The following is a 27,288-nucleotide window of genomic DNA, read 5'->3' as shown; positions in this document are numbered from 1 at the left end:
GAGTAGAGAGGTTGCCAGAGATCGTGCATCATGGATAGCCACCACAAGGTGATCAAGGCCGACTCACCTTTATCCTTTCTGCAATATCTTCCTTCTGTACGCTCTAAGTAGCAAGGCTGACTGTATTCCGAGTTGCCATAAATTATATGTTTTATGAAAGAAGCAGTACTTCCTTTTTATAGTTGTGCCTATTGCGTGATTTTGGTTGTGCATATTATTGCATAAGAAACCCTTTCAATGTTTTTTGCAAATTTACTGGTCAAATTCATTATAAGGAAGGCTTGGTGTTTGTGCCTTAGTTTTGATTTTTATCAGTTCTGAATTGTCATAATAGTTGTGTGAATTAACAACATATTAGTTCCACATGAAAGAATCCATGGCATTTTACTCTCAGTTATAGTTTTATATAGTCGGTTAATTTTTATATGTACACCTTTCCTATGTCTCAATATTCTTTTCCCCACAAATTTTCCACTCTCCGTGTTTATATTTCTCCTGTCTTTTCTTGTGCCCTTCTTACTTTCATCATTTGTTTCCTTCAGCTTTCATCGTAATTATTTCCACCCAGTTTCCTTTACCCTCATGTTTTATATCCCTCTCCCTTCCTACAGGTATGTCTCCTCGCCATCAATTCTCCCTTTCTTCTACCCTCATTAATTTTGTATTTTCTTTTACTTGTTAGTTCTCAAAGTTTCCTTTGTTTAACCTCTTCCCTTTTTCTGTTCCTAATTCTGTCCTCATTCACAATATTATTTATCTTCCTTATGTCTGTATTTTATTCCAAATATTTTCTTCTCAGTCGTACCTTTTAGTTTCCCATTTCCCCTTCCTGTGTAGTTTCTTGTCATTTGTTTCTCGTTCGTTCTATATTTTTTCTTCTGCATTTAACCGTTCCGTGTTTTACCTTTTTTTTTTCCTTCACACACACACACACACACACACACACACACACACACACACACACACACACACACACACACATTATTAGATATTAGAATAAATTTTTTCTAAAGTGACTGGTAAGATGTACTGTAGGGATGAGAAAATTTTTTTGACAAAAGACAGATGAAGCACAGAAACAAGAAAGCATTTGGAATGGGAAGGTCATTTAGAGTTCTATACCCACTGCTGCGTTCCACCAACGACAAACTTTTTTTTTAGTACAGTGTTAGTGGGTATAGAACTCTGAATCTCCTCCCGTCCTAAATGCTCTCTTGTTTCTGTGCTTCATTTATATCTTGTTACCCCCAGCGTTGCGAAGCGAACGGAGTGGTAATATTTTCTATTGTGAGGTTGGATGGCAGGCTTTGTTTGTGAGTTGGTATGAAGATATCTCATGAACGGCTTGAGCTGTCAACATGAAACTTTTAGGATATCAAGATATGGCCAAAATCTTGCGTAAGTTTGAAATGGGCACTCGATATGAAGGTTGTCACCAAAATGGTTGCTAAAGGTCAATTAGTTGACCTTTGATGTCCTTGATCTTGACCCCGAGTGCCCATTTTCGACTTCGTCCAGAGTTTTTGGCCTTATATTGATACCCTGAAAGTCTCATGTTGATAGCTCAAGTTTTTCATGAAATATCTTGTTTTCCCACACACAAACAAAGCCAGCCAGCCACCCTCACAGCTGAATACATTTCCACTCCGTTCGCTTACCAACCGCTTTGCGAAGTGAGCGGAGTGGTAATGTTTTCAGTTGTGAGGTTGGCTGGCTGGCTTTATTTGTGTGTGTTTTACGTCATGAATTTGCATCAAATTAGAAATGGAGGTGCAAAATTATATGCCGAGAAAACACTTTCCGTCTACGCTGGTGGTGAGATCCCATTGTGCTATGGCTTTACTGTTAGCGTTTGCCTGATTCTCTTGTGCCCCGCCCCCTTGGCCCCGCCCACTCACCCGTCGGCCCGAGTAGGAGTTCTGAGCCAGACTTGCCGAGCCAACGTCAGGCAAACATGTCAGGCGCTCTAGCTAATCGAAGCAACAAAACTTTTACTTGACCCTTTAACTGCAATGATATCTTTTCCATGTAACTAGGAAATATGTTTTGTAGTAAAGGAGGTTCGAAAAAAGTACCAAGGAACGTCATCGGCCTGAAAGGTTTGTGAAGTAACGAAAGTTCCCTCTATGAAAATAAAAAGGTATACCTTCTACAAAGAACTGTTTTGACTTTTCCCTTATATATAAGATGGTAAATGAAAGACGATAAGAAATATAGAACAAAAGTAACGGAGGAACGGGAGATGAATTTGAAAGGAGGAGGAAGAGGAGGAGGAGGACTGGCGCGCGCGAGCACGCACACACGCACACGCGCGCGCGCACACACACACACACACACACACACACACACACACACACACACACACACACACACACACACAGCACAACCCTTTTCCCTCTATAAGATTTTAATAACTTCACACACACACACACACACACACACACACACACACACACACACACACACACACAGCACAACCCTTTTCCCTCTATAAGATTTTAATAACTTCACGTGTATAGAATCAAAATTCTCATACAGCAGTGTTGGTGTAAATAATTATACTGTATAAATAATTATACTGTATCGGGAAAATTACGATATGGTTATGATACTGTGGTAACTTACCAGACATACCAAATGACTTAATATGTTTAATAGTAATAGCGGCACAGCTGCGATCTGTTATTGCCAAACTCCGAACTTCCTTGGCGCCAAAATTCAGCTGCAGTCGCGGAAGGAGGCGGGGTGGCTCTTTTCAAACTGATTTTGATCCAGTTAGCAAATTTTAGTGCTTCCTTTGTCAAACAGAAATGAATTCAAAGTCATCATCATCATCATTGCCAGACGCCATATATCCCAAACGGGGTGGCAAAGGGCTTAGAGTTAATTGTTTTACAGGGAGGGGCACTAATCCTCCACCAACCCCACTTGACACGTAGGGATGCCAACAGCATCTGGTGTTCCCAGGCGGTCACCCATCCAAGTACTAACCAGACCCAACGTTGCTTAACTTCGGTGATCGGACGGGAAGCGGTGTACTCAATGTGGTATGGCCGATACTGTTTCGTGGTAAGGCTCATTATTCTATCAGTAAGAAGAATAATTATCTCAGCCAATCAGCAACGAGTAGAGCTGGAAGAGGGCGGGCCATCAGACGGGGGCGGGACACAAGAGAATCAGGCTAACGCGAACAATATAGTTTTTTTTTTTTTATCACTGCATATTTGTAGTCATTGTATAATATTTTCTATGTTCTAATTCACGGTCTTTTTATGGAAGCTACAGTAGGTACCAAGTAAACAGTACTTACACTATAATACGACTGACTGAATGACTACCTCTACCGCGATTACTGATAGATTATACATAAAATTCTTACGTGGAAGGGGACAAAACGGGTCCGTGGAGTTTTTCATACTCTGAGAAGGGGTGGGAATGTTAGATTTTTTTTTCTTTTTTTGCTGTAGCTCACGTACTGCAGCTCCAATGCTGTGCTTATCACGAAAAGAAACATCCTCGGTTTTTAAGAAGCGTTTTGGGGTGTAACGCGACTCTGAATGTCTTTTAGTTTTAGATGTACGAGTACTGTTGGCTAAGAGAGAAATATAGAACGAAAACGAAGGAAGATCAAAATAAATATATTTGTGATCTGTTTTTGCAGTTCGTACGAAGGTTAACGGGGCTTTGCGAGGAGTGCTGCACTTAAGAAGTCAAAATATTTTACTTTGCTTCCTTAAAATTGGGCTGCTCGAACTATGTGGTGCCCGCGTCCCTATACCTTATGTAGCGAAAAACATTTTCAGCATGAGACATTCCTGTAGAGTAATCAGTACAACGATTAATAATAAGGTTACCATAAACTCGCATGACTCGGACAATTAATGGCAGACGATTTTATTCGGCTGACCTTAAGTCCAACAAGCATGAAAATATTCACCGCAGCTGATCTGTCGTTCGTCCCATTCAGCGTGTGTGTGTGTGTGTATGTGTGTGTGTGTGTGTGTGTGTGTGTGTATGTGTGTGCTCTTTTTAATCTCACACTTCTTTTTCCTGCTCGTTGTACGCTTCCAATTTCAGACTTACATTTTTTTCACTGTTCAAGATTTATTCCAACATTTTGGCGCTTCTGCCACAATTTTCCTATTTACACTGATCCATTCGTATTTTTTCTCAACATTTTATTTTTTCAATTACGTTTTCTCCCTTACTCTTCCAGTATCTGAAAAAAAGTCGTCTTTCTTTCATCTAAACTCCTTTCTTCCCTCCACTTCATTCACATCTTCCATTTCTCTCTCTCTCTCTCTCTCTCTCTCTCTCTCTCTCTCTCTCTCTCTCTCTCTCTCTCTCTCTCTCTCTCTCTCTCTCTCTCTCTCTCTCAAATTTCACTTACCTGCTCATAATAATATCCACATCAATCCTCATTCCACCTAGACACACCGTTGGATGAAATTTACTTATCGGTCCTGCGCCTGTGCATCTCCAGCTCACAGGCAGCAGGAGGAGTTTTTAACCAAGGGATATTGTGTTGCCGATATTTTCCAGACTAGACGAGGACGAAGGTACGGGTGAGAATGTTTAGATAAATGCTTTAATTGAATATCTATCTGTCTAACTGGCTATCCCTATCAGTTAGTCAATCAATCTATCTGTCTGTCTATCTGTCTATCTATCTCTCAGTCTCTTTCCCCATCCATCCATCCATCCATCGATCCATCATCCATCCATACGTCTATCAATCTGTCTGTCTATCTATTTGTCTGTCAGTCTGTCTATCTGTCTATCTATCTCCATTTGTTTTAAAAGGGATGAAATTGCAAAAAACGATCCCACACTGATGTCTGAATTTAGAGACCGGATAGATAGCGTCCGGCTTCGTTTTCTATGTATGATTAAATTCTTTTCATTCTGTATTCATCTGTCTATCGATCCACCTCTGTCAATTTATCAGTAATGGTCTGTATGCTTATCCTTTTCTATCTGTATCTACACAGACTTGTATGTCCATCTATCTATCAATATACCTGTAGTTGTATTTACGAGTATCTATCGATCTACATTTATCTCTCTGTTTGTCTGCCTATCTATCTATCTGTCTGTTCGTCTCTCCCGATAGCCAACTGTTTGTCTATATATCTATTTATTCTATTTATACGTTTATTGATCCAGCTATCTTTCCATCTCCCCGTCTCCTTCCATCATCAGTAGTAGAGCCAACCATCCTTAGTGCCGTATACTGACGGGGAGAATCCAGAAACATGAACAGAAAAATGTCCACAAAATTACCATGCAAGGTTCTAGATTGGGGGCTCCATTTCTCAGGGCGAATGATCCACGAAATTGTTTTTATTACTGTGGCAATGCGAGAAAGACCATTTTGCCGCGAGTACGCCTACATCCGGGGTGCATCTGCATACGTACCGTAGGTCAGTCAGAAGTTTTATTTCCTATTTCGGCTATGGCAAAATACGTGGGCAATAGGATGAGAGAGAGAGAGAGAGAGAGAGAGAGAGAGTTACTGACTTATCGATCTGAACCTCTACTACTTCAGACCAATCCAGAGCCAAGACCTGTACCACCACTAAGAATTGGCCTCATAACCATTATCAAGTGTCTCCTGACTTCCTAATGTTATTTCATGAGCTTCCCAGTTCAGAGAGAGAGAGAGAGAGAGAGAGAGAGGGGGGGGGGCAGACAGACAGAGACAGACAGACAGACAGACAAACAGACAGACGGAATGGGGGCTTTAAACAAATAATGATCCATCCCTAGCCTTCCTTCATACGTATATTTCTTACTCATTTATCAGTCTACCATTCTCTGGCCTGAAGTTCAGTCTGTTGGCCATCTCCGTATCCTTCTGTTAATCTACCCAGCAATTAATCTGTCTAGCAGTCTTCTAATCTTCCTGCCTGCTAGTCTGTCAATCTAACAATCATACATTTTAATTCAAAGAGGGATATGGAGGAACTATGACTGAATATTACTCGAGTACGATTTCTTTTTTTTCTCTCTTTTTTAGTTTATTATTACAATCACCAGATTATTGTTCACCACAGACGAATACTCTTGTAATGGAAAGATTAAACATAGCTACATCTGAATTCTCCATTTCAAACAATTTATCTTAAGCTGAATAATGTAGTGTGTAGATAGCAAGATTAAATTGTAAAACAACGTCACCGTATTGAATGAGTTAACCTTTCAGCACGAGATATATATCTGTTAAATGCGTTGTCTGCCAGTAATAAGAATTTAAAAAGGTCATCCTAATGAAATGTATAAGAAGAATGTTATGTAACCCCATTAGTAAAGTGAAATTTTAATTTTGTTCTCTTTTACTTAGTTTCTTCATCCTGAGCACGTCTTTTCTCGTTTTATTTTTAGTACTACAGTACCTCACTCATTCACTCACACTCACTCACCCACTTGGGCCAGACGCCACGCCGGGGCATCGAATCATTCACCCTCCAGCTTTACACACGGTGTACTTCCTTAATGCAAGCCTTCAGACAGTAATTCTTCCCTTCCCAAGTAACTCCCGATAGAAACGGTCGACTTCCTTCAACCATGCTTCTGATGCCTTAGCCTCGATCTTCTCCAATTCGGGTTGTGTCTCACAGATACCACCAAATGAACAGAATAAACCATAGTGAAGTGTGCCACGTATCTATCTTAACCAGAAGTTCTCGTTCAAGTATTATGGATATAACAGACCTCGGCTCTTTCTTATCGTGTAATCGCTTATATTGCAGTCGACCGTCCCAGTGATACCCTATGAACGTGTGATGGCACTTCGTACCAAAAGTATTTGTTTGCCAAGGTAAAATACTTTTTGATGTCCATGTTTTACAGACACCAAAGACAGGGAGCAGGAGTGTACTGAAAGTACTAATCTTGTTCTTCAGAACATATAACAATAATGACAAATATTCGAACTGAATGGAGCCATAGCGGTATAAGTGCGATGACATATCCCACGGTCTGCCTCAGCAAATTTTGAATCATACTGCCAGGGTAAGTGAACCTCCCATAAACATTTATGTATTCATGCTAGAATAGACCTAATTACTTCATTCAATAAGACGTAAAATGTCTGCCTCTTGCTCTTGGAGTAAAAAAATCTCTGCCACAGTAGCTTCACATCATGAAGTGCCTAGAGAGCATTCAGGAGTGCTTTTAACGAGTCCACTGAGTTAACTGCATCACCAGCAAAGTCCAAGTCAGAAACCATAAATTTGCAAAATGATAGCCAACTGTGAGTCAGCTCACAGCCTAACCCACCACTCAATCCATGCACGTGCTGAAATGTGCTGGGGCAAGTACACGTCCTTGTCTCACTTCATACCATACTGGAGAGAAATCAGATGCTTTTTCATCACAACTGACAGTGCTCTCACTGTATGAGTACAGGCCAGCGGTAAGCCAGATCATCCCTGCTGGTATCCCTCGGAGCTGCAAGAATTCCTACAGTATAGTATCTCTGTATTTACTGAACTAAACTCAGTGTTAAAGCTGACGTACACTGCTACCAATACCTCCTGAACGTCATTCCAACATTTAACTAGTACTCAGATTCCTAGGACATGGTCTGCCATTCTGGGCGTGAATCTGGGTTTCTCAGTCCTCTGGATCATTAGCAATTGACCCATATTGGCACGAAAAGCATGTGAGCAACACCCATATTCCAGAACACTAGGCACTGCATTCACATGGTTCATCTTACAGTCACAGTGGTATCCCTTCCCGTTCCAGTCAGAGATGACAGTACCCAGTGGCTGGTCAGAAAGAATGCTACTCGTCCTCCAAACAGTATTTATGACTTCATGTCGTACCCAGATCATGTTTTCACACCTAGCTTGTATAATCTCCACTGGGATGCCACTAATAATTTCACTCCTATGAAGTAGAGTTGATATTTTTTTTGCATGTGATACATTCATTCAATAAATTTTGTTATCCACTAAAGACTCTCCCATAGGAATCCCTTGGAATCTCGAATTTTATAAAGAAGCACCATTTTTCTTCTTTGTTTCCTTGTGTGTGTGGGTGTATGAAAGAGAATGTCTTTAGTTCCAGTATACTTTTCTTTGTTTAGCTACCATCATAAAGAAATAATATATCAGAGGAAATTTGTGATAACATTGCGCTCGCTCGCTCGTCACGTGCTCACAAAGCGCAATTTACTTGTTACCTGCTGTTCAAAGATAAAATGTGAAGAAGGCCAGGAGTGTTGTTGTTTTTTTTTTTTTTAGTGTGTCCGACTCTGGGCATAGGCTTCACAGCCTGCTATCAAGGCCTAGCAGTCCTCCTACATACCATACACCTCTACGTGTCACCACTTCGGCGCTAACACCCACCGTCCATATTGAAGACATGCTAGGGCTGTCTCATACAGGACTGGTGTATTGGTATTAGCGGGGGTATTTTTGCGACATGTCGGCGGGTCTTCTGGTAGATCAGTAAAGCCTGATTTAATGAAATTCAAATCCTTAAACTGTTCCCTGCCCCAGCCGGGATTCGAACCTGGGTCCGTAAGGACTGCAGGCCACCTCTCTACCGATTGAGCCACCGCTTATTGGAATTCAGTAAGCAGGTCAAAGGTTATTTTTGCATTGAAACGTCGCTGTCTAGTTTCTCGAGGATTTCCAGGATATACTACTGTTTGTACCTGCTCAATGAAGCTCTACCCCAACAAGGCAAAAGTCTGGGCTGTTCGGCAGCTGCAGCCAGTCTGGAAGCAGGTTGCTCTTTATGTAACCTATTTTATTCAGCTGGAGGACTGAAATCTAGTTTAATTTCCAAATCAACGGAGACACGAATATTTTGTAAAGTAAGTAAAATCATCGGAATGTAACAAAAAAGAATGTATTAACCGTCATCACCCCCCCTGGGGGAAGGGGGGTTTTCAAGAATACTCCCCCAGTATCCTTGCTTGTCGTATAAGGCGACTAGAAGGGTTGGCGGAGGGTTAGTACCCCTCCCTGGAAAACAGCTAACTAAAAAGACGAACAAGAAGCCTCGGACAAGGACCGACCAAAAGATGACAACCAAGGACCGGACAAAGGACATGGTACGGATCACGACGTGGAATGTAAGGGGTGCGAATGATGAGGTGAAAGAGAGAGAGATTGTCCAGGTGCTTCAGGGTGCAAAAGTGGATGTATGTGGAGTAACTGTAACTAAATGAGGAGGAGAAAGTGTGAAAGAATGGGAGTATGGATGAGGTATATGAGCAGGAGTAGGTGAGAATGAGAGAGCATAAGAAGGAGTGTGTATTGTTGTGAGTAAAAGATGTAAGAAGAACATAAGAGAGTATGGATAAGTTGGCTCAAGGATTCTGTGGGTAAGATTGAAAGTTGGAATACAAATGTGGGCGATTGTGTGCGTGTATGCGCCAATGCAAGATCATGCAAGCAGAGTGAGAGAAGAGTTCTGGACAAATGTGGAAGTGTGCATGGAAAAGTTTGGAAGGAATGAGAGAGTGTTTTTGACTGGTGATATGAATGGTAAAATAGGGAATGTGAAGGTGCATGGAATAGTTGGTGAATGGGGTGTGCCTGTTGAGATAGATGAGATGGACATTTGTGCCAGGAGGGGGTTGGTAATAGCCAATACCCTCTTCAGGCACAAAATGATCCACAGGTATACATGGTGAGGGTTGAGAAGGGTGGGTGGTGAACTGAATGAACGGAAGGCAATGATTGATTATGTGTGTGTGGATGAAAGGATGCGAAGATGTGTAATGGATGCTAAAGCTTATAGAGGTTGGGGGAGTGGACTTTCTGACCACTACTTGGCGATGGCCAGAATCAAGATCCAAGTAAGATGGAGAAATAGAAGAAGGGAAGGACGGGAGGAAGGAGTAGTTGCAAGGAGAGTGGAAAGGTTACAAGAGGATGAGAAAAAGGCAGAGTATAAGAGAGAAGTGGAGGAACGATTGGGTAAATATGAATTGGAGCAAATAGGGGACGTGGAAGGTGTGTTCAAGATATTCACAGAAGACTTGTGCAGCATGTGATGTGGTGTGTGGGGTGAAGAGAAGACGGAAGGGGGTGCAATGAACAGCATGGTGGAATGAAGAGGTGAGACAGAATGTGGCACAAAAGAAGAAAGCATACAATGAATGAAGAGAGAACCTGTATTTTTTTTTTTTTTACACAGGAAATATCATCAGAGAAATTACCAATATGCCTGGCTCTCACCTGAGAGTCCCGGGTTCGATTCCCGGCATATTGGTAATTTCTCTGATGCTGATACAATGAATGGATGAGAAATAGGGGCGTGGAAGAAGTTGAGAGGCGGAAGACAGAGTTATATGTAGAAAGGAAGAGAGAGGTGAAAAGATTAGCAAGAGAGAGTAAGAAGAGAGTGGACGAGGAAATTGGGAGGAGTTTGAGTGTAAAGTAGAAGGACTGTAAGAAAATGTTCCGGAAAGAGGTGAAGAGAGTAAGACAGGGTGGCAGTGAAGGTAGTACGGGAATGAAAGATAAAAATGGTAGATTGCTAGTGGAGAAGGGAGAAAAGTGAGCAGATGGAGAGAACGCTTTAAGGAATTGTTGAACATAGAGAATGGAAGTAATGCGAGTAAAAGTGGCTGGGAAATGGCTGGGAAAAGGAGGGAGGTGAGAAGACAGGAAGAAATCAGTAAGAGAGAAGTTGTGGAAGCAATGAAGAAAGTCAAATTGGAGAAAGCCCCAGGAGTTGATTGAGTGTATGGTGAAATGCTGAAGCATGGGGGAGAGATAGTAGTAGAATCGATGTGGAAGATGTGCAGATTGGCCTGGGAGGAAGGTAGAGTTCAGGAGGATTGAAAGGCAGGTATAATTATTCCCTTGTACAAAGGAAAGGGGGGAAAAGAAGTGTGTGGTAATCATAGGGGTATTTGTCTTCTTAGTGTAATAGGGCAAGTGTATGGTAGGCTACTTATTGACAGAGTTAGGGAAATAACAGAGGAATTAGTTGGAGAAGAACAGGGAGGCTTTAGGAAGGGAAGAGGTTGTGTAGATCAGATATTCATTCTTAGATCTTTAGTGGAAAAGTTGCAAGAGAAGGGAAAGAAGTTGTATGTGGCTTTCATGGATTTAGAGAAAGCATATGACAGGGTGGATAGACAAGGATTGTGGAAAGTATTAAGAATATATGGAGTAGATGGGAAGTTGATGAATGCTGTGAAGAGAATGTATGATGGTGCTAAGGCTGCAGTGCATGTGGATGGTGAATGGAGTGAATTTTTCTCTTTGAAGGTTGGGTTGACACAGGGATGTGTCATGTCTCCATGGATGTTCAATCTGTACATGGATGGGGTAATAAAAGAGGTACAAGGTAGGGCAGTGGATGTTGGAGTGGCCATAGTGAGAGAGGTTAGTTTTTGGAAACTCCCTGTACTGTTGTTTGTAGATGATACTGTATTGTTAAGTGAAGACGAAAGGGAGCTGCAGGGCTTGGTGGATGAGTTTGGGAAAGTTTGTAAGAAACGGAATCTAAAGGTGAATGTAGGGAAGAGTAAAGTGATGGTCTTTGAAAGAGGTGAAGGCAGTGAATGTACAGTTAGGCTGGATGGTGAGGAAATGGAAAATGTGAGTACGTTTAATTACTTGGGAGTGTGATGAGTAAGGATGGAAGTTTAGAGGTTGAAGTGCTTGAAAGGGTACAACAAGGAAGAAAGGTTGCTGGTTCCTTGAAAGCAGTGATAAGAAACAAGGAAGTGAGCATGGAAGTGAAAAAGTTACTACATGACAGTATTGTGGTACCAACTCTAAAGTATGGAAGTGAAGCTTGGACATTGTTGGAGGAACACAAGTCAAGTTGAAATGAGTTGTTTAAGAAGAGCCTGTGGAGTCACATGGGAAGACAGGCTGACAAATGAGGATATGTAGGAGCGTTGTGGTGTGGATGTGGATGTGATACAAAGCGTTAGGAAGAACACACTGAGGTAGTTTGGCCATGTGCAGAGGATGGAGGGTGAGAGACTGACGAGAAGAGTGTATGTGAGTGAGGTGGAGGGAGAGGGAGAGGGAGGGGGGGAGGCCAAGGATGAGATGGAGGGATGGAGTGGAGAGGTATATGAGAGAGGGGTGTGTGAGTTGGGAGCAGGGCAGTGAAATGGCGGGGGACAGGGCGACGTGGAAGCGATTTGTTTGTGGCCACCCCGTACGGGATTAAAGCATCTGGCAATAGATAGAAAGATTGATAGACTTTGAAAGAAGCAAGTTATCCACCGGAGGAGAGTATGAGGTGTAGCTCTAAGAGAGAGAGAGAGAGAGAGAGAGAGAGATGGTCCATGTCACGTTGCCTTCCCGTTTGAGAGATATTTCTGTTCTGACTAGAGAAATCCGTCACCCGTCCCGGGTAACTTACTGCCACTGCAACTACCGACAACAAAGGCAGTCATCTGTGTGTGTGTGTGTGTGTGTGTGTGTGTGTGTGTGAACAAAATAGCTCGCAAAGAATTCATCCATTCTCAGCCAAACTTGGTGGAAGCTTTGAGGAACACTCATTGATGAAACCCATTTTATTTATTTTTTTATTTTTATTTTTTTAGATGACTAGGTGCAGGTCATAGGACTTGGCCAATGTGTGACCTAGCAAAACAGCTTTTGGCCGAATTAACGAAATATGGCGAGTTGTTCAGATTAAGGGAAGAATGAAGTAACAGTGTTGATGAATAATTATTTAACCCGCGGCGTCCCGTCGACGTACTTCCACGTCCTCACGTTATGTCACAGCCAATCCCGTCGACGTACTTCAACGTCCTGCAATTGCAAGGTTCATAATTTCCACAATTTTCAAAATTCGCGCGAGATTTTCGATTCGCCCACGTACCCAAGCCTCCCCTACCTGCCGCCAGGCAGGCAGCATCCTAGACCCCGCGTGACCCGCGCTCTCCCTTGTCTCGGTCACTCACCTTCTAGCAGTGACCCAGGTCAGACATGGCGCGGAAAGGTCTCTCAGACGAGGAAATTGCATCCGCTCTGGAAGCCTTCACTGGAGATAGTGATTCTCCACTCGACGATGATGTGGTAGATCGCGATTACGTCCAGCCAGAGGAAGAAATAAGTAGCAGTGATGAGGAGGTCCCTTCGCCCCGAAAAACGCGGTATGTGACATACCGTAAGGCAAGGGAAGGCCAGCCTGCTCCCCAATCACGTGCACGGCTATCTCTCCATCCCGAATCTGATGAGGACGAGGATGAGGATGATGAGGATGACGACGGCTTAGGACGTGATATCGCCTCGTGGTTGGGAAAAGAAAAAATATCACCACGAGGATCAGAAGGTGGGGTGAGAAGACATATAAGGTATGGTGAAAGTCTTTTGTTTGGGGAAGTGGAATGTGGTGTGGTGGGATTGCTGGGTGAAAGGGAAAGTGTTGTGGCGGCAGCGCGGGGTGAAAGTGAGAGTGGTGTGGGGGTAGTGCGGGGTGAAGGGGCAAGTGGTGTGAGGGAGGCAGCACGAGCACGTGGTGCACATAGGCCTAGGGGAGAGGAGGTGGAGCCACTCCCCAGCACGTCTTTTGCCCCAGAATATTCCCAAACTTCCTCCCCACAGCCCCAGGATGTGGGGAAAGGAAAGAAAGGGAAGGGAAAGGGTAAAGGAAAAGGGAGAGGGAAGAGAAGTGCGAGTGATGAGAGGCGCCGCTCTCCACCTCCCCAACCTCCCCCACCACCCTCACCTCCCCACCCTGACGAAGGGGACGATGGGGACGTGGCTGGAGACGGTGGTATCACGTGGAACTGGGAAGATGGGAGTAATTTTACTCCCATCATTCACCCTTTCACTGAGGAGTGGCGGTCTGGTTGCACAGCTCCAGGTGTGCATGCAGGTTCGTCTAGGGTGGATTTTTTCCACTTGTTCTTTGGGGAGGCGTTTGTGGGGCGCATAGTTGAACAGACTAATATCTTTTCACGATCACAGCGCCGTGAAAGTGAACGTTTGGGAACCACGAGCAGGCATTCCCAACAATATGACTATCCCGTTACAATTTCAGAGATGTTCCTATTTTTGGCCCTGGTTCTCTTGATGGATGTGATAAGGAAAAACCAAATTCCTGCCTACTGGACAATGACCCAATCATCCTCACACCTTTCTTTGGAAAGGTGATGAGTCGTAACCGATTTCAGTATATTCTCGGCTGCCTCCACTTATTTGATGCAGAAGATCCAGCCAATGCAAATAACACAGATAAAATGAGCAGAATTAGGCTGGTATTTGATCATTTACGGGAATTGTTCCGCTCCTCATTTTATCCCTACAGAGACATCGTCATAGACGAGAGTCTTGTGTTGTGGAGAGGCAATATTTCCTTTAGGCAGTACATACCCAGCAAGAGACACTGTTTCGGGTTCAAGATCTTTGTTATGTGTGACTGTAAGACTGGTTATGTGCAAGACATAGTCTTGTACACAGGCGCACAGACAGATATAACAGAAGATTGGAGTATAGGACTCTCTGGGGCCGTGGCGAAGACAATGATAGAAGAGTACCTTCATCGTGGTCATGTGTTGTACCTGGACAACTGGTACACTAGCCCTCTTCTCGCTAGATTCCTCCACCAACACGACACCGGAGTCTGTGGTACAGTCAAGAGAAACCATCGCCATATGGTCAAGATAGGGAGGAAAGTTGACAAGAACGAGGTGGTTTTCTTCCAGGCCAATAACATCCTTGCCACCCTGTGGAACCAGAACAGGGAAGTTTGCCTCCTATCAACTGTTCACAGCCCCCTGATGCACCGCACAGACTCCGTGGATCACTGTAGCGAGAGGAGGCGCAACGTATGGAAACCCGAGTCTGTACTGGACTATAATCTGAACATGAGGCAAGTTGATCAGTCAGACTCGATGATTTCAAGTGTTGACTGTGCCAGGACCACGATGAAGTGGTACAAGAAACTCTTTTTCCACTTGCTCGACATCACGGTCCTGAACGCTCACTACCTGCACGCAATGACCACCGGAGTATCCGAGACCTTTGAGGAGTTTGTGAGGGAGCTGGCACGTGAAATAATCGCCAAGCATGCCCAGGACAGACCCACACACCGCACCCGCACCCCCATGGCTGCCCAGACTCCCCTACGTCTTGCAGGACGCCACTATCGCAGCGCAATCCCTTCCGACCCAAACCGTCGTAAACCCCAGCGTCGCTGCCATGTATGTAAGCACTCGACAGTCAGACCATCCACTCAGAGAAAAGACACAAGGTACGAGTGTGTCGAGTGCAATGTTGCGTTGTGCCTTCAGCCTTGTTTCAAAGAGTATCATAATTTCCTACACTACTGGAACTGTGTGGGAAGGCGAAATGACGCTCATTATAATGGTAAGGCCAGTCAGTAGGTGCTAAGTCAAATATAAAGTTGAAACGGGTGTTATGTTTTTAGGAAAGTAATGTATAAGTTGAGAATTAGTGTAAGTTGAAAGAATTGATATCAAAACTACACCCACTGTGTAAATCTGCAAAAATATGACGCTCAGTATAACACTCTGGTCAGTAAATATGTGATAGCAAGAATATAAAGTGGAAACGGGTGTAATGTTAGCATGAATAAAACGTATAAGTTGAACAATAGTGTAAGTTGTAATAATTGATGTCACGAGTACACCCACATTCTGGTCAGTAAGTATGTGATAGGAATTATATAAAGTGGAATTTGTTGTAATGTTAGTAGTAAGGTATTTTATAAGTTGAATACTAGTGTAAGATGAAACAAATGATATAGCGATAACACTCCCTGTGTAACTACGCGCTAATATGACGCTCAGTTCCATCGTAAGTTCTGAAATTATGTGATATCAATTACATCAAGTGTAAACATGTGCAATGTTAGTGAAGAATTATTATATAAGTACAAAAATAGGTTGTAAGTTGAAGTAGTTGTCATAGCGACTTCACAGTGTGTGTTATTATGCACTATTATTACGCTATATATTTACATAAGGCCTGAAATTATCTCAAAACAGTTCTATAAAGTTGAAAAGTGTATAATAATATTAGAAAAGTATTATGTAAGTAGAAAAAACACAATACGAGTTGAAACAACAGTCACAGCGAATTCACTCACTACGTAAATAAGCGCTAACATTTACGCTAAATGTTATCAAAAGGCCTGTGAATACGTAAAAACAGTTCAATAAAATGTAAAATGGTATAATGTTATTGTAGAAGTATTATGTAAGTAAAAAAAATGATATGTATCATGATTTTCGAATGTTAGCGATTCATCGTGACCAAGTTGCCCGATTTTGCTCGTTTCGCACGATGGTACAATGCTTATTTCTGCTCTATTTTTGTGTAAAATCCAATATACTCTTTTATCACATGTTTTTATGTTTGTAATAAATACATATCTACTTACTTTCATTGGTTTCCCAGACTTATAATACCATAGAAAACGTTAGAGGCTCAGACCGCCTACGGAGAACACAGGGCCAGGTGGGACCAAGGCATACCTGTTTAGGGTAATTATGGACCCCGGGGAACAATTTCTTTGCCACTGACCATTGTTTCTGACCAAAAGCGAAAGTTTTAGCAAAAAAAAAAAAAAAAAGAGGGTTGAAAAATGGTCGGGATTGGGGGGTACCAGTGGTCAAAAAGTGGTCGGAACGGGGCGGGTTAAAGGTCCAGCTCACACAGCGAGGTGAAAATTCTACCTGTGTGTCCGAGTGTAAACAAAATACCTAAAACACCGCTGTTCCGATTTTAACCAAATCTGGGTAGAATTTGAAAGTCAACCATTGGGCTGACCTATAGTTTTTGAGAAAAATGGATATAAGATCATGGTCACACAGCAAATCAATTTAAACTGTTTTTATCGAATTTAGAGAAGTCTTTGTGGAAATGTATGGCGATATGTGAAAGTAAAGGTTTACGATTTTCAAAACAGCTAAATGTCAAGGTCACAGGGCTTGGTTAAAAGTTAAGGTCACATACAAGGTCACCTTAAACAGTTTCGATCAGATTCTGACCATTCTTTGTGGGAAAGTTCAGGGAAAGCAAGGATGAAGGGACATATTATTGAGGTCACAAAGCAAATTCGAATGATCAGCAATTGGACCAATTGATGGTGGAGTGTTTTTTTAATGCAAGAAACAAGGAACCAAAGGCAGAAGCCTGCAAATTGTTCCTTCAAATAAAAAATAAAAACGAGATAATAGAGACCCAAATTCGAGATCCGTTCACTTCCAGTTGCCTGGAAAATTGTGTTTAACAGACTGGAGAGCATAGGCAGTAGGAAACACAGAAAGAGGAAGACAGTTCCAGAGATGACCTGTTGCATACATGAAGGACTGTGAGTAATGGATAACTCTCGCATTAGAGAGTTGGACAGAAGAGGGATGGGAGTTTGCTGCTAGAGGGTGCTACACACCTGGCACAGAGGTGGAGGGATGCAAGCCACGGTTCAGAGGAGCAGTGGCCATTGAAGTAGCAATAACAAGGATAAAGACGCAACACAGCAGCGAAGAGACAAAGGTTGAAAAGAGCCAGTAAGGAGGAAACTTCATGAGACGAAAAACTCTGAATCCACCTTGCTGAGAAGAGCTGTATATGGAGAGCCTCCCCACCCATAAGAGTTGTCCTCTACACAGGGGAAAATAAAACCATTGTGTAAAGTCATCAATGGGCAGGGGTAAAGATGACACGGAATTGGCTTAGCACACCTAATCTATTGAAAGCAAATGTTGCCAGAGAGGTGTTATGATCTTTCCCAAATAAATCCAGAGAGGATGAAACCTCTAGTATGTTCAAAGATGATCCAGGATTGAGTTGGATATTATTAAAAATTAGAGGATATTCCTTTGTTAGCTTTTGATGGGTAAAAAATGTAAGAACTGAGTTTTTGATTAAAAAGAACATGATTAATTTTGCCCCAGTCAGAGGTATAAGCCAAGTCAAATGTTAAGTGTGCCATAACATCATCCCTTGTTTGTTGAAGTAACTGCTGAGATGGATGCTGCAGGAAGCAGATGAAGAGATAAAGTGTGGATTCATCAACATTTGAGTGAATAGGTTTGATGTGCAACTTACAAGGACATTGATGAATGGGGGAATGAGAGTTGGTGATAGGACAGAACCCTGAAGAACACCATTAATGATAGTTATAGAAGAACAGTGGCCGTCTACAACAGCAGCTATAGGACGACCAGATAGGAAGCTAGAGATGAAGGCACAGTCTGATGGAAGGATAGAAACCGTAAGAGGGCAATTTGGAAATTATATATTTATGCCAGATTCATCGCTAGTTTTTGAGATGTGGAATGCAGTAGCAAACCTTTTGTCAAAATCCTGAAAGGAAGATGACCAGGAGTCTGAAAGGAAGGTGATAAGATTGCCAGTGGAGCATCCCTGGCAGAACTCACCATACTGACGATCAGAAAGAAGGTCATGATAAGAAAGGTGCTTTAAAATGTTTTTGTTAAGAATAGTTTTAAAAAATGACTTTCGAAATACAGGATGCCAATGCAGCTGAGCAATGGTTAGAGGGCTGGGAATGGTCACCCTTCGTTGGGACAGGCTTAATAAGACCAAACCTCCAGTGAAAAGGAAACCTACAAGGCAAAAGTGTTTACCTAGGCAGAGTGTAAGCACAGAAGCCCAGTTCTTTTGGACAGCATCAGGGATCCATCAGGCCCATGACGGGGGAAGTGATGGAGGAACAGCATCTGAATCATCTAAGGAGGAATTAGAGGAGAAAGTCTGAGCGAATGGTTCTGCTCTGTCAGTAGAAGAAACAGTGAGTGTATGGCCTTGACAGCCTGAGGGATGGTAGAGGAGCAGTTACCTTACATGCCTGCCAATTTTCACCTGCAAATCTTGAAAAATGCGGTCACAGTCAAGTTTTTTATTTTAGACCATTTTAAAATGGCACTGGCACGGGCCGCACAGTTGTGTCAGACCATTTTAAAATGGCACTGGCATGCGGCGGGTTAAACAGAAGAATTAGTTGTAAGGAAAAGGCCAAGTATGTTGGAACCTTCTCCAAGACAGTCAGGGATATGGCTAGGATGCTGTACAAGCTGTTCTAAGTCAACAGAAAGATACAAAAATGTATATACTTTTTTTCATTCATATGACTATGTCGTTTTTCTATGAATGTAGTTTTTTTCTATGATTTTGTTCTGCAGTCATTCCTCTTACAATTCTATCACGAGTGTGTGGGCATGTGGGCCTGTGTGTGTGTGTGTGTGTGTGTGTGTGTGTGTGTGTGTTCTTACCTAATTGTATCTTTACAGGAATGAGTCAAGCTCGTACTGTCCCGTGTCTTAAACCATATTTATCGTACATATCCTTAAATTTGTGAATTGTTTTGGCACACACTATTTCATTCGGTAGTGCATTCCATTGATCAATTGCTCTGTTTGGGAAACTGAATTTCCTTACGTCTTTATCACCTCTCTTCTTATGCAGTTTTTTGCAGTATCCTCTTGCTGATGCTTCCCCATATGTTAAGTAATCATTTATGTCTATTTTCTCCTTCCCTGATATAGCATTATCATGTCACCTCTTTTCCTTCTCTCCTGTAGTGTTGGTAGATTCAGTTTATTTAGTCTTTCTTCGTAGCTTGGGTCCCTTAAGCTTGGTATCCATCTTGTAGCGGCCCTTTGAACTTTTTCAATCTTGTCTATGTGTTTTTTGAGATGAAGACTCCAGACTACTGATGCATATTCCAGGGTTGGTCTAATGAATGATGTTATTATCCTTCTTTGCATGTCTTCATTTATGTATGTGAATGCTATTCTCATAATTGCAAGCAGTGTATACATGTTCCGTACCTTCTCGCTGATGTGGTCAGCCGGAGATAGTCTGTTATTGATAATCACACCTAGGTCCTTCTCTCTTTCTGATGTGTATAGGGTTTTATTTCCTAACGTATAATCCCAATCAGGTCTTTTTCCACTTTTACCAAACTTGATTACATGACACTTGTCCACATTGAATTCCATTTGCCATGTATTACTCCATTCATGAAGTTTATTTAATTCTTCTTGTAGCTCTTTACAAGAGTCTGTGTTAGTAATTCTCATTTGTATTTTTGCATCATCTGCAAACATATTCAGATAGCTTTCATTTCCAGTGTTAATATTTATATCATTTATATAAACTAAAAACATGATTGGTGCCAGCACTGAATCCTGTGGTACTCCAAAAGTCACTTCTTTCCATGATGAGTAGTTTCCCCTTAGTACTGTTCTCATTTCTCTTTTTGTGAGAAAATCTTGCATCCAACAAAACAGTTTGCCTCGAATTCCTCCTTGATGGTACAATTTCCATAAAAGTCTTTGGTGTGGTACTGTGTCAAATGCTTTCTTGAAATCTAAATAGATACTGTCCACCCATCCTTCTCTTTCCTGTATTGTGTTTGTTACCCTGTCATAGTAGCTCAACAGATTAGTAACACATGATTTTCCTTTTCTGAAACCAAACTGTCTTTCTGTTATCATACTGTGTTCTTCTAGATGATTTACCCAAGCTTTTCTTATAAGCTTTTCTAATACCTTGCTTACAACACTGGTCAGTGATACTGGTCGGTAGTTGAGTGGATTTTGTCTATTTCCTTTCTTGAATAATGGGACAATATTTGCTTTCTTCCAAATATCAGGTAGTTTACCTTGACTCAAGGATTTCTTGAAAAATAAAAATAATGGTTTGCTTAACTCCTTTGCACATTCTCGTAGTACCCAACATGAAATTTCATCAGGACCACTTGCTTTTCCTCTGTCTAATTTACTTAACTCCTCCTGTATTACTTTTTCTGCTATTTGTATATCTGGTAGTATGTGTGGACATGCATGTTCCACATAGTCCCTCTCAAAAAATTTTTCTTCTCTAAAAACTAGTTGGAAATTCTTTTTTAGTGCTTCACAAATATCTTTCTCTTGTGTATAGGTGATTCCCTCGTCCGTAATGGATTGTATTATATCTTTTACTTTGGTTTTGCTTCTGATGTAGCTGTAAAACAGCTTTAGTTGATCACTACTTTTATTTATTATATCCTCCTGAAACTGTTTTTGGGCTTCCCTCCTTATTCTTGTATAATCGTTTCTTGCCTGTTTGTAATTATTATATGCCCTTTCACTATTGTGTCTCCTGTACCTATTCCACAACAAATCTCTTCTTTTTTTTTTTTTTTTACATTCTGTATTGAACCATTTCTGTATTTTCTTATTTGCTTCTTTGTGCTGTGGGATGTACTTCTGGACTCCTATTTCATAAAATTCACAGAATTTTTTATATACAGCATATAAATCTTGTCCTCTAAGCTCATTTTCCCAATCAACTTCTAAGAAATACTTCTTTAGGTCTTGATAATTTCCCTTTTTATAGTTTAGGCTCTTTTTGTAACTTCATTGCTGTTAACTATGTCATATGCTATCCTGAAGTTGTAATTTAGTACTGCATGATCGCTTTTGCCGAGTGGAGGGTGATATATTAAACTGTCAATATCATTTTCTTGCCTAGTAAATACTAGATCTAGCATTGAAGGTACATCGAGTCCTCTTTTTCTGGTGGTTTCCCTCACATGTTACGTTAGAAAAAACTCTTGCACGAGATCCAGGAGCTTTTGATCCCAACAGCTTTCTTGACTAATTATATCTAGAGTATTCCAATTTATATTTGTATTAAAATCTCCAGTTAGTATAATTCTTTCCGATTTCTCTTCCATTTTATGTAGTAATGATCTTAAACTCTGAATTGTACTCTCTGCCAGGTCCTCATATTCGTCTCTTTTCCATGTGTTTGATCTGGGTGGCATGTACAAATTGGCTACAATTACTTTCCCTTCAGATGTGTTGATCTCTACTGCAATCAGTTCTACTTGTGATGGTATATCTAGTTTTATTTCATTGACTTTTAGATTTTTCTTTGTTAATATTATAATTCCTTCTCCTTTTTTTTAAATTTCTGTCTCTTCTCCATATATTGTATTCCTCTAAATTTAGTATGTCATTGGATATCCTTGGTGTTAATTTCGATTCAGTTAGACATATTATTTGTGGTTCATTTTCTCTGACATAATCATTCATCTCTAGTAATTTAGATACCATTCCATCCACATTTGAGTACATCAACTTTATCATCTTGTTTATATACTTGTCATGACATGGTTCTACTACCTTCCTCCTTTTTATTCCCTCCTGATTGTGTACCACTTTCGTACCTGCAATCCTATTACTTTATTAAAAAATATGTTCTCCTCTTCTGATCTTCCCTCATTTTTTTGTTTTTGCATCCTCCCTCTTCTCTTTCAGTAATTCCAGTTCCTCTTGTGTTAGGCATCTTTTTATCCATACATTTTTGAACTCCCCTTTTTCTATAAGATTCTTTGCATTTTTTAGTATCTCCTCCACGGTGTTTACACTCTGGAAAGTCACCTTTAGAGGTCTTGTCTTGCTTTTCTCATATTTCCCTAACCTTTTGTGTTCCTCTATGTCTTTACTACAGATTTCCTCTGATACTTCTTTCAGTAAACTCATTACATTTGCCATCTCCTTTTTGTCTCTTGTGATCTTGTTTTTTACTTCTTCCTCTTCTATACCAGTGATTACTATAGATTTGTTGATATCTACTGAATCTCTGACTAACTTAGGGTTGTTTTGGATTATTCTTTTCACTTTCTTTTTAATGCTTTTTTCCTCCACCCTTGTTTCTAAGTCTTTCTTTACTTTCACCATTTCAGCATACGTGGTTTCCACATCATTTTTGTAGCTTTGCACAGCTTCATTCACCTGTGTTATCTTCTTCTCAATATCACTGCTCTGGTCTGTCAGACTGCTTACTTGCCTAATTGTCTCTGTATCATTTTTGAACTCTTCCATAATATTCTCGTGATTGACTACTGTACTTGCCATTTCACTCCTTTTCTTCCTAAGTGTACTCAATTCCACTGTTAGTTCGCTGATGGTTGTGTCTTTCTTGTTGGCCTCCCTTCCTAGTTTTTCTATTTCTTTCTTTTGCAAGTGCATCTGCTTCTTTATTTCATCAATTTCATTTTTGAAAGCCATTTCCAATTTGTGTACACGTTCAACCAGTCTATTGTGAGTCTTCACTTCAACCAGTTCTTGGTAGAAATCATCATCTTGCTTTCTACCTTTATCCCTTTTCTTTTCCAAATTTGCTTTACTAAAGTATGTGTCCATTTTGCAATACTAAAAGCATAGAGTACATGTACTTGTATTCCCCATGCAGCTGTAGTCTAAACAAACCTCAGCTGACTGAGCGCATTCTTTCGCCACTCGGTTCTCTTTTCTGTTTGAACAAGTCTTGTTTAAACTTCTTATTTTTTTTCTTTTAATAATAAAAAATCATTTAGTCTAACCTGGTACAGAGCTTGACTCATATAAAGATACTAATTTAGGTAATGCCACTGGCCGTACTGGCTCGGTATGGAGCGATGACGACGCATGTCTGTTCTCCTTGACTCCTAGTGTGTGTGTGTGTGTGTGTGTTTCCAGTTTCGGAGACTTTACTGTTTGGTAAAATGTCAAATAATAAAGCTTGTCCTCATAATAGGTAGGTGAGACTGACTGAAAGGGGGAAATATGGGGGCCATGTGCTGAAATACATTGGATCTGCCAACAGGCTGAGAGGGAGTTGCTTTCACTGCAGTTTTGTTTTGTTTATTTATTGTTAGAGAGTGTACAAATTTCCAAGGCAAGCCTCCGTACCCCAGACCACCCACAGTGCCATCCTGACAGCGTTTACTTAATAAAATGAAAGAAAAGCATTGGGAGCCGAATGCTAATCGCTCGACAGAATATGCTGTTGGCTAAGTCCAAGATTTGGCCATATCTTTATACCCTGAAGGTTTCATGTTGATAGGTCAAGCCATCATGAGATACAATGATGCTAAAGGAGGGCGATAAAAGCTAGTTGACCTTTAGCAGCCATCTTGGTGACCTTGACATTGACCCCAAGTGCTCATTTTCGAACTCGGCCAAGATTTTGGCCATATCTTGATACCCTAAATGTTTCATGTTGATAGCTCAAGCCGCTCAGGATATATATAATGGGAACAAAGAAAGAGAGAGAGAGAGAGAGAGAGAGAGAGAGAGAGAGAGAGAGAGAAAGAGAGAGAGAGAGAGAGAGAGAAAGAGAGAGGCAGGCAAAAACCTTATCGCTTCACCTTCTAGAGGTGGGCAATAAAACAGCCGCTTCGTGGATTGATTCCTCGGTGAATTTTTACACTCTCTTCTCTGGGTGCTAAAATCCATGACGTCTACGTCCCGCAGAATAATTTTTATATTAAACATAATGTTCTCCCCCATCCTCACAGCATTACTCCCTCTCTCTCTTCCTCTCTGTATATATATATATATATATATATATATATATATATATATATATATATATATATATATATATATATATATATATATATATAAAATTGCAGAAAAATATCGCTGGAGCTGTCTCCTCCTTTTTTTTTTTTTTTTTATGTGTCTGACTCTGGGCATAGGCTTCTCAGCCTGCTCCCAAGGCTCAGTGGTCCTCCTACACACCATACACCTCTACATGTCACCACTTTGGTGCTAACACCCACCGTCTATACTGAATACATGCTAGGGCTGTCTCATTCAGGACTGATGTATTGGTATTAGCGAGGGTATTTTTACATGTCGGCGAGTCTTCTGGTAGATCGGTAAAGTCTGTTTTTTTTTTTTTTTTTTCATTTTTATGAAATTCAAATCCTAAAAGTGTTTCCTGCCCCAGCGGGGATTTGGACCTGGGTGCGGTAGGACTGCAGGCCACCTCTCTACCAATCGAGCCACTGCCAACAGAAGGCACCAAAAATTGTGATGTCACTCCCATCAGCTCTGCCCACTATCCCAACAAACCAATGGGATGCGCCAGCATCTGTGATGCCATAACATTTCACTCCTCAATGAGTAACCAATGGGAGGCACCCCATCATTCAAGTAAGCTCCGGGTGGCAGCATACTTTGGTGGGTAGGTTGGTTCCAGGAGATAGGTTCCAGCCTTTAGCATCCAATAAAAGTTAATATTCTAAAACATTGGCGTTAGACTGGAATTTCCTGGAGGTTTGGCCATCCATGAAGAAGAGATGGGTCTTCTGGGAGTGATAGTCCTTCTCTAGTCCACCTTCACGACGAATGCGTAGCACCCTTCTAGCAACAAACTCTCATCCCTTTTCTGTCCAGCTCTCTAATGCAAGAGTTAACCGTTACTCCCAGTTCTTCATTTATGCATGAGGTCAAATCTGGAACTGTCTCCTTCTGTCTGTATTTCCTACTTCCTATGATCTCCAGTCTTTCAAACGCAGTGTGTCCAGGCATCTCAAAATGAACGGATCTTGAATTTGGCTCCCTTTTTTTTTTTTTTTTTTCTTGGAAGGAACTGTTTTGTGGGTGCAGACTTTGGTTCCTTCTTCCTCGCTTAACTGTCACGTCCCGAGCTATTTCGCACCTCCGACTCCCTCCAATCCCGAGGTATTTTTGAATTTTTTTTTTTTTGGCTAAAACCTCAGCTTTTGGTGAGAAACATCAAAAATTCATAGAGAAATTGCTCCCCTGAGGTTTAAAATACTTGATCCTGGTAGCATTACCTCCTTAACTTACTGGGTTTTCTAACAGGCTGGCACCAAAGAAAACGAGTTCTGTGGGAGGGTAACTATTTCACACCACTCATAAACGGTATTTATTTATTTACTTGGTACGAATTTATATGCAGCACGAGAGTATATTGGTTTTCAAACAGTAATATAGGCAATATAAGCATTGTTTCACTCACTAACTCATCACCATACCTAACCTTTTTTTGCCACATTACCTGATCATCATTTCTGACTGTTTCTTCATCTAATGCTATGTAAACTTTGTCCTCCACATTGTCATCGATTGGGGAATCACCCTGGCCCTGAATGTCTTTATTGGCCAGGTCATTGGTAACAGGTGAATTGCCGAGACAATGGCGTGCCAGGGGGGGAGGTTATGCGGTGTAAGGCATTGTCCCTGCTTGGCATCTTGTAGAGGAATAGAGGAAGATGTCCCGTGTATACGTACGAAAAATCACGCACGAAAATTGAAAACTGTGCAAATTATGAACCTTGCAATTGCGCGACATACCAGTATGTCGACAGGACTGGCAAATGCAAAATGTTGCAACGTACCCATACGTCGACGGGATGCCTCGGGTTAAAATAAAAAAAAAAGTGTGGCTATGGCTTCTTAGGGACTTTTACTCCCGAAAGCGTATATATATATATATATATATATATATATATATATATATATATATATATATATATATATGTGTGTATATATATATATATATATATATATATATATATATATATATATATATATGTGTGTATATATATATATATATATATATATATATATATTTGAGTGTCCACTGAAGGACCGGCCTATCCCGACCGAAGTAAGGATGATACAGCCAATGTATCTCTACCAAGTGGCTTAGGCTGTCTGGTAGAGATTTTATGTAGGGTGAGATGTGCTTGTAAGTGTAATTGTAGTGTTGGAGTGGCTTTGGATGTGTGAGTAGTCTGTGAACCAAGTGTAATTGGCCCGCACAAGCCGACTGAGGGAGGCATACTTTATAGTATGCAGCACTGGTTCAACCACAGCACCCCTTATGCCCGCCAAGCAGTACGTGGCCAGAAGAATGCTCCCAAAGTTTATTACTCTGGCGGGGAGCAAACCCTGGTTCTTCAGTGTACGAAAACGCACACTTTACCACTGTATATATATATATATATATATATATATATATATATATATATATATATATATATATATATATATATATATATGTATGTACCAAACGTAGTCGTATCTGATAAATACTGTGTGTATAGTGTTGGGTAACATTCTGTAATTCAGTGGTAGGATAAGTTAATACTGTTTACAAGCACCACATTCTTGACATCTCTGTATGGCTAGCAAAATATTTTACTATCTATGTCCTATAGCCGTTCAGCATTCGACATGGGGTGGTATCAGTTTTCTGTCGTGTGAGCAAGCCATCTGCAGGAATATATGACGCAGCCTCAGAATAGTCGGCACACCAGAGTGGGGAGATGATTCCTGTAGAGGGGATGGCTGCCAGAGAGTGGTTTAGACATCCTAGAGGGATTCATATTCCTGGGAGGGTAGATGGGCAATGTTGCTGGTAAAAGAGATAAAGACAGAGACGGAAGGTTATTTCTTTCACTACTGTTACATAATCGTTTAAATTTATTATTGCTGCATTCCGGTGTTATTTTTCAGATGAGGAAAGACCTTTTGTGTTAAAGGTGGAAGTGAAGGCTATA

At 41.1% G+C, this 27,288-nt stretch overlaps 1 pseudogene; it reads right to left on the bottom strand.

The window, feature by feature from the left end:
* Positions 1–2,942: 2,942 nt before the first annotated feature.
* LOC145395996 (5S ribosomal RNA) lies at positions 2,943–3,061 on the bottom strand (annotated as a pseudogene).
* Between the last annotated feature and the right edge of the window lie 24,227 nt (positions 3,062–27,288).

This window comes from Coenobita brevimanus, chromosome 33, assembly GCF_032717465.1.
Source record: "Coenobita brevimanus isolate Jiangsu-jjx chromosome 33, ASM3271746v2, whole genome shotgun sequence".
NCBI classification, from domain to species: domain Eukaryota; kingdom Metazoa; phylum Arthropoda; class Malacostraca; order Decapoda; family Coenobitidae; genus Coenobita; species Coenobita brevimanus.
Note: the sequence above shows the minus strand (reverse complement) of the source record. Positions and strands in the feature narration are given on the sequence as shown.